We start from the raw sequence: 13,356 nt of genomic DNA on the forward strand, positions 1-13,356 counted from the left end.
GTGGGGGCCCCGGCAGGGGGGTTTGAGCCGGCCCACCCCGCCGGTCCCCCGCCACAGCTGTTGCATTCCATTGGTAGATAAGGGCATGCTGTGTGACTGGCTGCCTGTGCCTGGCTGTTTGAGCACGGGGACTTGGGAGGTTAGCCTCAGTTAGCCATTCCCACCCACTAGCGACGAGCCCAGAGGCCACGGTCAACCCCTCAGCACAACTGATTCTCAAAAAAGGACAAGTGGCTCTTAAAGGGGACACACTGCATATTACAAACCTAGGGCAGACAGTGTCAAACCTAAATCACTACAACCTATGTGTCCGACTGTCCGTACCCCATTGCCTCTCAAGTAACAGGATCACAAATGTAGCGGAAAAGACATCTTCCATCTATACACAATATCATGATATAGATAGACTATCATGGTAATACGGCCTATAGCACAGTCATTGGTCAGTGAGGAAAAGATTCAGACTGTGTATCCAAAAACAAAGAACAGTTCCTGGTTGGACACAACTGTGTGCACCACCATGTCTAATGAGCCTGCTAATATCCATTCTGCCTCCAAAGCCCACTTCACAATGGCTCTGTTGCAGCCGGCCGCGACCGGGAGACTCATGGGCGGCGCACAATTGGCCCAGCGTCGTCCAGGGTAGGGGAGGGAATGGCCGGCAGGGATGTAGCTCAGTTGATAGAGCATGGCGTTTGCAACGCCAGGGTTGTGGGTTCGATTCCCACAGGGGGCAGTATAAAAAAAAAAATGTATTCACTAACTGTAAGTCGCTCTGGATAAGAGCGTCTGCTAAATGACTAAAATGTAAATGTAAATGTAAATGAGAGGGCCTCATTCAGAACACCTTCACTTCCTGTCTTTCAATGGCTGTGTCCCAAATGGCACCCTATTCCCTATATAGCGCACTCAACAGTAGTGGACTACATAGGGAATAGGGTGCCATTTGGGACGCATCCCATATCTGGCTTTAGCCTGGCTTTGTCCGAGGGGCATTCAAAAAGGTCCAGGGGTTCTTCCCCCTCCTCCTTTTTTTAGGTATAGGGTGAAGTTGCCCCTAGACAGTGATCCTGGGTCAGTTTTGCATTTCCCCACTAATGGTTAAGGTTAGGATTGGGGGAGGGGAAGCTGATCCTAGGAATTTCCTAGGGGAAACTTCATCCCGGAGCCTTTGTCAGTCTGTCTCATGGTCGGGTTACCAAAAAGTGAAGAGAGAGCCCTGCCTAGGTTGAAGACATGGCTGCAGGTCATATTTCTGACTCACCGACTTCTCCTCCCCCCTCTTTCTCCTCCCTCCTTCCCTCCATCCGACCAACCGTGGGGTTGAAATATTAATGAGTTGATTTGAATGACAAAGGGCTGTGAAGTGGGGCAGGATCAAAGGGCATCGGCTTATGACACATGCCAGTTGTTACCATTAATCACCAGCAGCTCTGTGATATGTGGCCAAGATGAGAAATGGTAGTGGCCGTGGTGGGTTAGAGATAGGAGGAGGGAACAATATCAACCACTTCAATGAATAAAGGTTTAAAACCAGATGCCCCAGAGTGAAGGATTCGAACAGTTCCAACAAATCCCTATTTCAAACGGATCACAAACCTGACAGCAGAAAAAATTGACAAATAGTCTACCCCAATGCTCTCTGTCATCAGTCTCCTCCTAAATGGATTTGATGCAAGGTTTTTCAATTGAAATGGCAAAGGGGATGGGAGGGGATGGAACAGCACTGGGGGAGGAGAGTACTGTCTGTATTAAGGGGCATCTAGTTCCCACTTCACTCCATACTCTGAGCTTGGTCTGGCAAGCGAGGGAGCCTGTCTTGAACAAGTGACAGCAGCGCGGTTCAGTTATTGTAGTAAAGGGCCAGCTGGTATGTGGGCCTGTAAACGTCTAGGTCAGAGGTCGCAACCCGTGACCTTCGTAGAGTGGCTCTGACCCCTATTGTGGGACTAGTGGCACAAAGCACCCTTCATCATTTAACTAGTTGGTGGAAACTGAGAGAGAGATGTCTGCATGGTCATTATAAGTGTGTCAGAAACACTTTCAGAAACAGACAACCATGTTCAAAATAATAGCATACAGAATCATAAGATAGGTCAGCTAATTGTGTCAAATTATAATTCAATAAAAATCCTTCTTTCCCAGTTATTGACTGGTCTTTCAATAAATGTAACCCATCTATTGAGCAGCGTGCTCTGTCCTCCTCATCCCTGTTTTATTGAGCCCTTGTGGGTTTTCCCTTCTTGGTGGCGACACCTACTGTTGAGATGAGTGAAGTGCCACCTGACGTTGTGATCTACAGTATCTGCTCTGCAAAGCCTCCTAAATCTTGTGGTCTAATGGTTGACTCCATCAATCAGCCCAATAAAATATGTAGTGATGATTATGTTAGTTAACTGTGCATCTCTTTTATACATAGAATAATATAAAATAATATATTATATAACATACATATATATAACATACATATCTGCTCTGGTGTAAGGTCAAGCAAGCACCAAACAAATAACCTTAAAACAAGCAGAGTCAGAGATAAATGTTGTCCTTGTTTCTCCAGCAATGGCACGTGGGCGTCAAAAGATAACAAAGGGATCCAAACGTTCAGGAAGGGGGATTGACTGCTTGTGCGCAGAAGTACCCCTTGCTGGACCCCCACAGTCTCCCTCACCAATAGGCCAACCAGTTTCACCAAATGTCCCATTCTGTAGGAGACAGGGGAAAGGGGGGCTAACAGGGGGTAAGCGCTTGCTGGGAGCAGTTGTAGTACTATAAATGGCCAGTAGAGGAGGCACATACTGCTGCTATATGAGCAGAAAACCCTGTCTAGGAGGGGAATATAATGAGTCTGCATGAATGAAAAGGACCCATCCCTCACTGTCTGTGTGATGCAGTGTGCTGTAGGAATATGTGGAAATATACTACACCCAGTTATGAATAATTTATTTCCAGACTCTCTTTTTTGCCATTTAAAGGGGGAACATACCTTTTTTAACTTTTAAATTAATTTAAATTGAATCACAGATTGCCCCTTTAGTGCAATGAGTACAAGAAATTACCATTCCAAAACCGAACCACCATTCATTCATTCATTCCTACAGTGTCTGTCTGCCTGATTGGGCAGACAGACACTATTCTTGTGTGACCACTAGGGAGAGACACTGAGCACACAGAAGAGTGTGTTGAGCATACTGCAGTACAGTTTCATCAAAGCATCATCCTTAGATCTACTGCTAATTTTCCACACGAGGTAATTGATGACAGTGGTCATCAATGACATTGTCAACATCCCAATCTAAACATAGAACATATCCAACAGGCTACATCTGGTGAATAATTCAATAAATTCAATAAATACTTGGATAAATAATTGAATGGGCTAGAATTACATTGTTCTAAATCTATCATAATCTATTCACAACTATGAAAGTAATCATGCCTTCCAGTATGTAGCCATAAACTAACGCGATTCCCGAGACGCCAATAGCAACTCACTGGATAACGACTTATTTTATTTGACAGCGCTGCTCAAAGTGGTGGTGCAGCAGTGTAACAATAGACTTAGCAAAGAAAAGGGAAAATCCATACACAGTCTGGCCACAGCCAGTCTCTCAATACACCCGCTTTGTCTACATTCTCCAAGCATTCATTAGAGAGAGGCAGGAATGAGAAGAGAGAGAGAACAGAGAATGAGCGAAAGAATGAAAATGAGAAAGGAGTCAGAGAGAGAGAGAGCGAGAGAGAGAGGGGGAGAAATAGGGGGAACATAATAGGTCTTCCAGAAAATGCTGACGCGGTTTCGTTTTACAGTATGCTGCCCCCTTCACATAATTATACCATATATACACAACGTTAGAGTACACACTACACACAAACTCAAACCACTTTATTGTCACAGTTGGGGTGCGAGAGGGGGAATGTAATAAAGACTGGATTCCCTCCTGTCGGGCCCCTTCTCTTTCTTTCTTCAGTGTGAGAGTTGCAAACAAACCCCTGCTCAAGCTGTTTGAGGGGCTGAGCTCAAGGACAGCAGCGTCTCTATAGGCCTTTGGGCCCCACCATCAAAGGAAGGACTACAAAAGCACAAGGAGCTGCACCTTTACTAAGGACTCAGGATTAAGGAGGGAAAAACTCGGGGAAAGATTTCTCTGAGCCACAAATTTGTAATAGTCAGTCAGACTGGTAGAGATGGGAATTCAAGCTGCACAGAAAATACTTGCATACTAACAGGATATTATACACTCCCGGTCAAAAGTTTTAGAACACCTACTCATTCAAGGGTTTTTCTTTATTTTTCCTATTTTCTACATTGTAGAATAATAGTGGAGACATCAAAACTATGAAATAACACATATGGAATCATGTAGTAACCCAAAAAGTGTTAAAGATTTTTGGTTCCAACCGCAGTGTCTTTGTGAGACACGGTGTGGGTGAACGGATTATCTCAGAATGTGTATTTCACACCATAAAGCATGGAGGAGGAGGTGTTATGGTGTAGGGGTGCTTTGCTGGTGACACTGTCTGTGACTTAACCAGCATGACTACCACAGCATTCTGCAGCGATACGCCATCCCATCTGGTTTGGGCTTAGTGGGACTATCATTTGTTTTTCAACAGGACAATGACCCAACACACCTCCAAGGGCTATTTTAACAATAAGGAGATTAATGGAGTGCTGCATCAGATGACCTGGCCTCCAGAATCCCCCGACCTCAACCAAATTGAGATGGTTTGGGATGAGTTGGACCGCAGAGTGAAGGAAAAGCAGCCAACAAGTGCTCAGCATATGTGGGAACTGCTTTAAGACAGTTGGAAAAGCATTCCAGGGGAAGCTGGTTGAGAGAATGCCAAGAGTGTGCAAAGCTGTCATCAAGGCAAAGGGTGGCTATTTGAAGAATCTCAAATCTCAAATATATTTGTATTTGTTTAACACTTATTTGGTTACTACATGATTCCATATGTGTTATTTCATAGTTTTGATGTCTTCTCTGTAGTGTATATACTGAACAAAAATATAAACGCAACATGCAACAATTTCAATGATTTTACTGAGTTACAGTTCAAATGAGGAAATCAGTGAATTGGAATAAATTCATTACGCCCTAATCTATTGCTGGGCCTGGGGGGGCATAGGCCCACCCACTGGAGAGCCAGACCCAGCCAATCAAAATGAGTTTTCCCCACAAAAGGGCTTTATTACAGACAGAAATACTCAGCACCCCCACCCTCAGACGATCCCGCAGGTGAAAAAGCCGGATGTGGAGGTCCTGGGCTGGCGTGTTTACACGTGGTCTGCAGTTGTGAGGCCGGTTGGACGTACTGCCAAATTCTCTAAAATGACGTTGGAGCTGGCTTATGGTAGAGGAATTAACATTCAATTCTCTGGTAACAGCTCTGGTGGACAATCCTGCAGTCAGCATGCCAATTGCATGGAAAACTTGAGACATCTGTGGCATTGTGTCACGAGTTCCTCCGAAGCTGCCTCCCCTCCTTGTTCGGGCAGGCTTCGGCGTTCGTCGTCACCGGCCTTCGAGCCACTGCCGCTCCATATCTCATCATTCCATTTGTCTTGTCTTGTCAATTACACACACCTGGTTCATATTCCCCTCATTAGTACGTGTTTAAGTGTTCCCTCTGCCCCTTGTCCTTGTGGGTGATTGTGCATTGTGAGGATTAGTAGCTCGGTTGAGCTCAGTATTTTGTATTGCCGGGGTATTTTCCCGTGTGCATGTTTGTTCCAGTGCGCCTGTTTTGCGCACTGGACTGGTTATGCTGGATTACAGAATAAACTCTGTATACTGTGATTTACCCTCCTGCACCTGACTTCTTCAAATCACGCATCACACATTGTGTTGTGTGACAAAACTGCACATTTTAGAGTGGCTTTTATTATCATGCTGTTTAATCAGCTTCTTGATATGCCACACCTTTCAGGTGGATGGATTATCTTGGCAAAGGAGAAATGCTCACTAACAGGGATGTAAACAAATTTGTGCACACAATTTGAGAGAAATAAGCTTTTTGTGCGTATGGAAGATTTCTGGGATCTTTTATTTCAGCTCATGAAACAAGGGACCAGCACTTTACATGTTGCGTTTATATTTTTGTTCAGTATATAAGCATAAAGCAGTCATAGGGTAGCAATATGATAGTAATAGAATACTGTATATATTATCGAACTCCATTAGGAAAAAGCTTGATGCTGTAAATGCAGATTAAGCATCATTCTATGTAGAATAAGCATAGGCCTAATACTTTTAACAGGTGGATGACTGCATGCATTGATACCAGTATAAAAGTCCAGCTAATCATCATTCCAGGAGTGGTTTCAGCACCTGACCTGGGCTATTACAGATTTGGGACTAGTTTAGAATAAGACCTTGGGTTGCAGCAGGAGTTGTTTGGGACAAAGCATCTTTATCCAGGGAGCATTTACGGTTGAGCTGCTTGGCAGGAGCCCCCCTCGCACTGAAAGGGAGCATTGTGAGAGTGGATGGAGACTCCGTCCACAGCCTCACAATGAGCTGGTTTTCCCTGCACTGCAGCCTTAGGCAGGCGACAACAATCAACACAGTGCAGGAGCGCTTCTGGACACTACCCGAGGGCATTTCCTGTTTGCTGTTGCCATAGCAACCGCTTGTCCTACCTTTTCATTACAGGTAGCAACTCAACCTGCAGCCAATGAGAAACTGGGACATGGAGGAAATATTGCAGCCGATTTACTTTAACTGTTACAGTAGCTGCTAGTGTAGTGCAAATGTAGACTAGTACAAGCCCTAACATGCCAAAACTTGAGTTGGGTGTTGAGCGAAACCACATACTGTATATGGAGGTATTAGCCCAAATAAAATGGACAGTTTTCTGACAAGCTTTGTGTCTACAGTAAGTCCCATAGTGGAGAGACACAGTAGCTATAACAAGAAACATAGCTAGCCACTGTGGTTACTACGGCTACAGTTCAGAAATCCAGTAACTGGGCCTCCCACCCCTCCCCTACAGGACCTCAGAGCCCTGTGCTGCTAGGTCACCCAATACACTACACTAATCCACAGCGAAACGCAGAATCACAGACAGTCAGCCATCATGAATGTACATGAACTAGCCAGGCGTCTCATCTAAGAAAAATAGCATTGGGACAGAATATTCCGAATATGCACTGGCAACCCTCTCCTTTCGCTACAGAAAGCCTCTCCTCCCCCTCTACTGTAACCTAGTTTGCATTCAGCTATCTAGCCCAGATCCTTCAGCACCACTCTGGCCAGGCAAACAGAATGAGGCCAGGGCTGTGTCCCAAATGGAACCCTATTCCCATAGGGTGTGGTCAAAAGTAGTGCACTATGTAGGGAATAGGTTGCCATTTGGGACGCACTCCAGGTGCTGAAGGACTGTTCCCAGTCCAAGATAGGAATCTAAGGGAGTCTGAAGAGAGACAACAGCAGTGGAAGGTATACCAAAGCAACTGATTGATTCTATGATTAAAGTATCTGGGATAATTCACCATGCCAAAATGGGACATTGGGAGGGAAGTGGTTGAAGTAAACTGGAAACAAGGGGGCAGACAGGACTGGCGGTGGTTCCCCAATCCAGATCTAATGCTGCATGCGCTTGAGACCTAATGATACTCATTAAATATTGTATACTTAACAGTGTTGGTCCCATGATTCATGAGCTGAAATAAAAGATCCCAGAATTTTTCCATACGCACAAAAAGCTTATTTCTCTAAAATGTTGTGCACAAATTTGTTTACATCCCTGTTAGTGAACATTTCTCCTTTGCCAAGATAATCCATCCACCAGACAGGTGTGGCATATCAAGAAGCTGATTAAACAGCATGATCATTACACCGGTGCACCTTCTGCTGGGGACAATAAAAGGCCACTCTAAAATGTGCCATTTTGTCACACAACACAATGCCACAGATGTCTCAAGTTTTGAGGAAGCGTGCAATTGGTATACTGACTGCAGGAATGTCCACCAGAGCTGTTGCCAGAGAATTAAATGTTCATTTCTTTACCATAAGCCGACTCTAACGTCTTTTTAGAGAAATTGGCGGTATGTCCAACCGGCCTCACAACCGCAGACCACGTGTAACCACGCCAGCCCAGGACCTCCACATCTGGCTTCACCTGTGGGATCGTCTGAGACCAGCCACCCCGGACAGCTGATGAATCTGAGGAGTGTTTCTTGAATAAAGCCCTTTTGTGGGGAAAAACTCATTTTGATTGGCTGGGCCTGGCTCCCCAGTGGGTGGGCCTATGCCCTCCCAGGCCAACCTATGGCTACACCCCTGCCCAGTCATGTGAAATCCATAGATTAGGGCCTAATGCATTTATTTCAATTAACTGATTTCCTTATATGAACTGTAACTCAGTAAAATCTTTGAAATTGTTGCATGTTGCGTTTATATTTGTGTTCAGTATAAAACCTAGTGTTGCTCAACATGCACTGTCTGAGTCTGACAGTATGGAAAATTACATCAAAAGGTAATGTACTGAAACTGCTTCTGTCTGTGCAGGTTGGCCGTAGAAAAGTGGTAACAAATACCACACCCACCAACATAAATCAAACCAAATTACAAATCACCCTTACCGCCAACATCAATCCATACAGCTGCTGCTGGCCATATTTGGATGGTTTTCATTTGCAACTCGGCTGCACTGCACACTCTCTGGGTGCACACTCTTTATGGATGCATGGCTCTGGGTGCATGGTGTTGGTGCAGTATTGAGTGTTTGCATTTAAATGGGTGAGCCTTGGTGAACCCAGACAGGCTGTCTCAGACACACAGTCACCCGAGCCTTTCCTGCATCACACCACTGCTCCATATGCCTTCACTACACAGCATGCCTGCTACCATTTAAAGAGAGAAGTACTTTAAAACATCCAGTTTCAAATTACAAAATAAACACTTATGGTAGGATAGTAGTGATTAAGAACACATGTATGTAATATTCTGGCAAAGATGGGTCTTTGCCATCTGTAATTAGGTTAGAGAAATATAGTACTTTTAAACTAAAAGTACATTACATTTCTTGCCCTGAAGTCGAAATTGCATCTCTTTTTTTGTGACTGGTGGTGCTGGTGTATAGCCAGTCTACTGAAACTAGACTAGAACCAAATACATACATTTAACTGTATTTCCAGCCCTGTCTTCTTTGACCACAGTCCTGTACCACAGTCACAGTCTCCTCAGCCATGTCCCATGCTGTATGTGCTGTAGCCAACTGTATTGTTTGTTGTCATGCCACATACAGCATATGAGCAAGCTACAGTCTCCCTGCTGTATTGTACGACTTGCACACTATGCTAGCATGTCATTTCAGTACTTTCAGCGAGTTTAGCGTTTCCTATCAAGCCCAAGTCTACCAAACCAATAATGTAGTTTGTTTCCTGGGTAACAAAAGCTTGGCCCTTCTTTCGTACAGCCAGGGCATTCCTTGCCAGCCAAATAAGGAAGTGCTTATTGTCCAGATCTCCCTGCAAGTAATCCTAAACACAAAAGCCAAGGACCATTCAATAGGGTTACCTAATATTTGGGGAGAGGGGTACAAATTTGTTTTAACTGAGGGCATATGAGGGCATAGTTTCATAGACCCATCTTATCCAAGGTCATCGCAGAATCTGAAATGCCTTGAACATAATGACAGAAAGTGGGTCATGATATGACCAATATCGTACTTATATTCAGGTACCATATAAGCCATGTTCTCAAGAAGTTCTGCTGTGAAGCCAAATCATGGCTCATGAGCAAAAAGAAAACTATGGGCACTCGAACAAAACTTTCATCCTACATCTCTCCCCTGTTGGGATGATGGGTCATCTATCTACCGGTATTTTAAATTCAAGAGAACAGAGAGGGAGAGATGAAGAGAGAGGGAAGGAGGGAGAGGGGAGAAAGGAGAGAGGTAGATGTAGAGGGGTTATATTACTGTTCAGCCATCCTTTAAGTGTCTCTTGTGAAAAAATAGCTGATATTTTATCAGGCCTCTTGAGGTGTGACAGTCCCATGCATACTAATGGCACTTTTTCTTTCCCTGCAGACTTGAATGCAGCAGGGTGGACCATCTGACTCCCTCTCAGGGCTCGAGGTAGAGGCTGACCCTAACTACAGATCTAGGATCAGTTTACCTTACTCACAGCCCTGGCCTTAACCATTAGGTGGATGAAAAAAGATCTGACCACTGGTCTGTACCAATGGCTGATGCTGACCGTCAGGGCTAGGGGTCATGCCTCACCCCTCTAAAGTGACATGTGCCACGCCTCTTCTGTACATAGACAACAACACTTAAATCAAGCTTACGCCATCTTTAAGAAGTTAGTGCGATATGTTACTGCCTTGAGGAAGTTTTCTCCCTAGCACTTATAAGCTACATAAGCAGTTGCAACCCGTTTTCCAATGAAAACTTTTCGGCAGAGCCACAGTAAGTTCACACATTGCAAGGTGAAATGCTGACACTGCACGAGGGACAGTGCAGAAGCCACACATTCCAACAGGGTTATAGCATGGAAATCCACTGTTTTCTTTGTCTGGATGGAATCTAAGCACAAGGGAGAATGAAATGCCGCTCATATATATCATCAAAATGTATTGGATGGAAAACTTCAGTACGACCACAGCAGTTTTTGTAATAATGCATAACGAGTTTGGATATTGAATTATAAAGCTGTAACTGAATCGCCCTCTAACTGACATGCTTTGTAGTAAAATAGGACAAATGATGATCAAGATAAATGCCACCACTAGCCTACATTCGGGCAACAAATCTAGTTCACAGTGTTTTACTAGAAGACCAAGTGAAAGTGCCTTATATCTCACACATACCGGTAACCGACTAAATAAATTACACACCAACATAAAGTGTCTTAACAGGGCGTTGGGCCACCACGAGACAGAACAGCTTCAATGCACCTTGGCATAGATTCTACAAGTGTCTGGAACTCTATTGGAGGGATGCGACACCATTCTTCCACAAGAAATTCCATCATTTTGTGTTTTGTTGAAGGTGGTGGAAAACGCTGCCTCAGGCACCACTCCAGAATCTCACATAAATGTTCAATTGGGTTGAGATCTGGTGATTGAGACGGCCATGGCATATGGTTTACATCGTTTTCATGCTCATCAAACCATTCAGTGACCACTCGTGCCCTGTGGATGGGGGACATTGTAATCCTATAGGGGCATAGCCATGGTAGCCAAAATAATGGCATGATGGGATGTTAATTGCTTAATTAACTCAGAAACCACAACTGTGTGGAAGCACCTGCTTTCAATATACTTTGTATCCCTCATTTACTCAAGTGTTTCCTTTATTTTGGCAGTTACCTGTAGCTACTCCTCGCACTATCCTCACAATGAGTACCACCATTACTTGATTAGTATAGAAGCATTAGTGTTTGAGTTTTAAAATAATCCCAACACATTGCACAGATAATCAAGCCCCCTACATACAGTAGATATAGAGAGGAGCTTGAGTCTCTGCTCCAAACCTTTTCATGAGATGCGATGCATCCATGTAGAAGGCTTCTGAGGCCAGAATGCTATAATGCATTCCACATGCCCCTGTCTCTGCAAACACCACTGAGCCACAGGCAAAGGAAAGTTTTGCATAGAGGCCTACCAAACTACAACCCCCTCACATCACTATCACTAAACCAACACAATCCTAACAGGATTAAGAGGCCAACCTCCAAATATAAAATATAGGTTGAATACATTACATGTTTTACATTTACATTTTAATCATTTAGCAGACGCTCTTATCCAGAGCGACTTACAGTTAGTGAGTGCATACATTTTTCATACTGCCCCCCGTGGGAATCGAACCCACAACCCTGGCGTTGCAAGCGCCATGCTCTACCAAATGAGCTACAGGAGGAATACATGTTGTAGTATATTGGCTTATGTTGTTTCAAAAATATAAAGTAATTTTTTGGGCCTACCACTACACTACACCTGAGAAATACTGTATATCTACCAACCATAAAGAACTGGATCATAAACTTGGGATAATCCTCAGAGCAATGGGTTCAATTACTTACTGACCCATAGTGGTCCCACATTATATTAAGTTCCCAAAAACCACATAGGCAGTTTAGGTAAAGTGAAATAACAATTGTTACACAGTACTTATTACTTAGAACTGTCATCTGTTTGTGGTATACATAATCCCAAGCATTTGCAAATGGAGATAACTGAATATTCTAATCTAAAACACTAATTACATAGTGAGAGGATGTGAAGATATTTGTGTATTGTATAATTACACAACCTACAAACATGGCAGTAAGTAGCCTACAACCTCGATTTTACACTGTAATTACAATGTACCATTTATGTAGCTACAATGTAAATAGGTTTTAGGACACTTCATGTAACATGGGAATTGTATTCATACAACACAACAAATAAAGGCCATGTCAATTTCGTCTAGCCTATTTTATAGCCATAGGGCATAGACAGAAGAGAGCAGTGAATGAGAGTCATTTCACACTTTGGTTGTTCTACATGCGGCAAACAGAGAAGGGGAGTGTTGTCTGTCGGTCTACTCTCTGGTCGGATACAGTGTGCATCTCCCCTATTGCTGCTTAAGTGTCTATTTCTTACACTAGTCAAGGTTAACAAGCCGGCCGTGTCTGCAACGGCGGAAAACGGGGCTGGGTGGTGGTTCAGGGGAGGGGTGAGGTGAGGTGCAGGCTACAACTATTGTATAGCCTTGTATAATTAATTATGTGATGCACTGATGCAGACAGTTTACATGCGGTCGGATGTCAATCTTCACGTTTCAATAAAATACCTAGATAGCATTTTCAAGGAATAAACATGAAAATGAAAGGATAGTTTCAACAATTCATCAAAAGATTTTCAGATACACAAACTAGACCCAGTCGGAAAACTCCCGTGCGCACTAATCCGGCTGGCAATGCGCCTTCTGATTCCGTGGGCTGGGGAGCTCTATAATGGTGGAAAACATTTTTTTCTCACTATGCAGGGGTGAAGCACTGAGCACATAGTATAAAAGAAAACGAATGTCAAGACAATAAAAAACCGTGTGCTGCGGGCACAATTCTTACCTTTCTCTCCATTGCTGAGATCCAGTCCGAGCACTGAAGGCAAACTGTAATGTTTGTAAAGATCTGTCCGGTGTTCACTCCTGAACTTGCTCACGGCTTCCAATAGCAACTCTCGATCACTCCCTCATTAGGTAGACTGGTTCATCGGCGACTGTAGACACAGGGGACGCAGTCTCGGGGATGGAGCCGGGTCTGGTGATTCTTAGTTCGGTTCAAGAAGCGCAGGCGCGTGCTCTGCTGGAGACGGGATAAAATGAAAAATTGGACTAGCAGGGGAATGTCATCAA

This window comes from Coregonus lavaretus (assembly GCF_964263955.1).
Source record: "Coregonus lavaretus genome assembly, chromosome: 2".
Classification (NCBI taxonomy): domain Eukaryota; kingdom Metazoa; phylum Chordata; class Actinopteri; order Salmoniformes; family Salmonidae; genus Coregonus; species Coregonus lavaretus.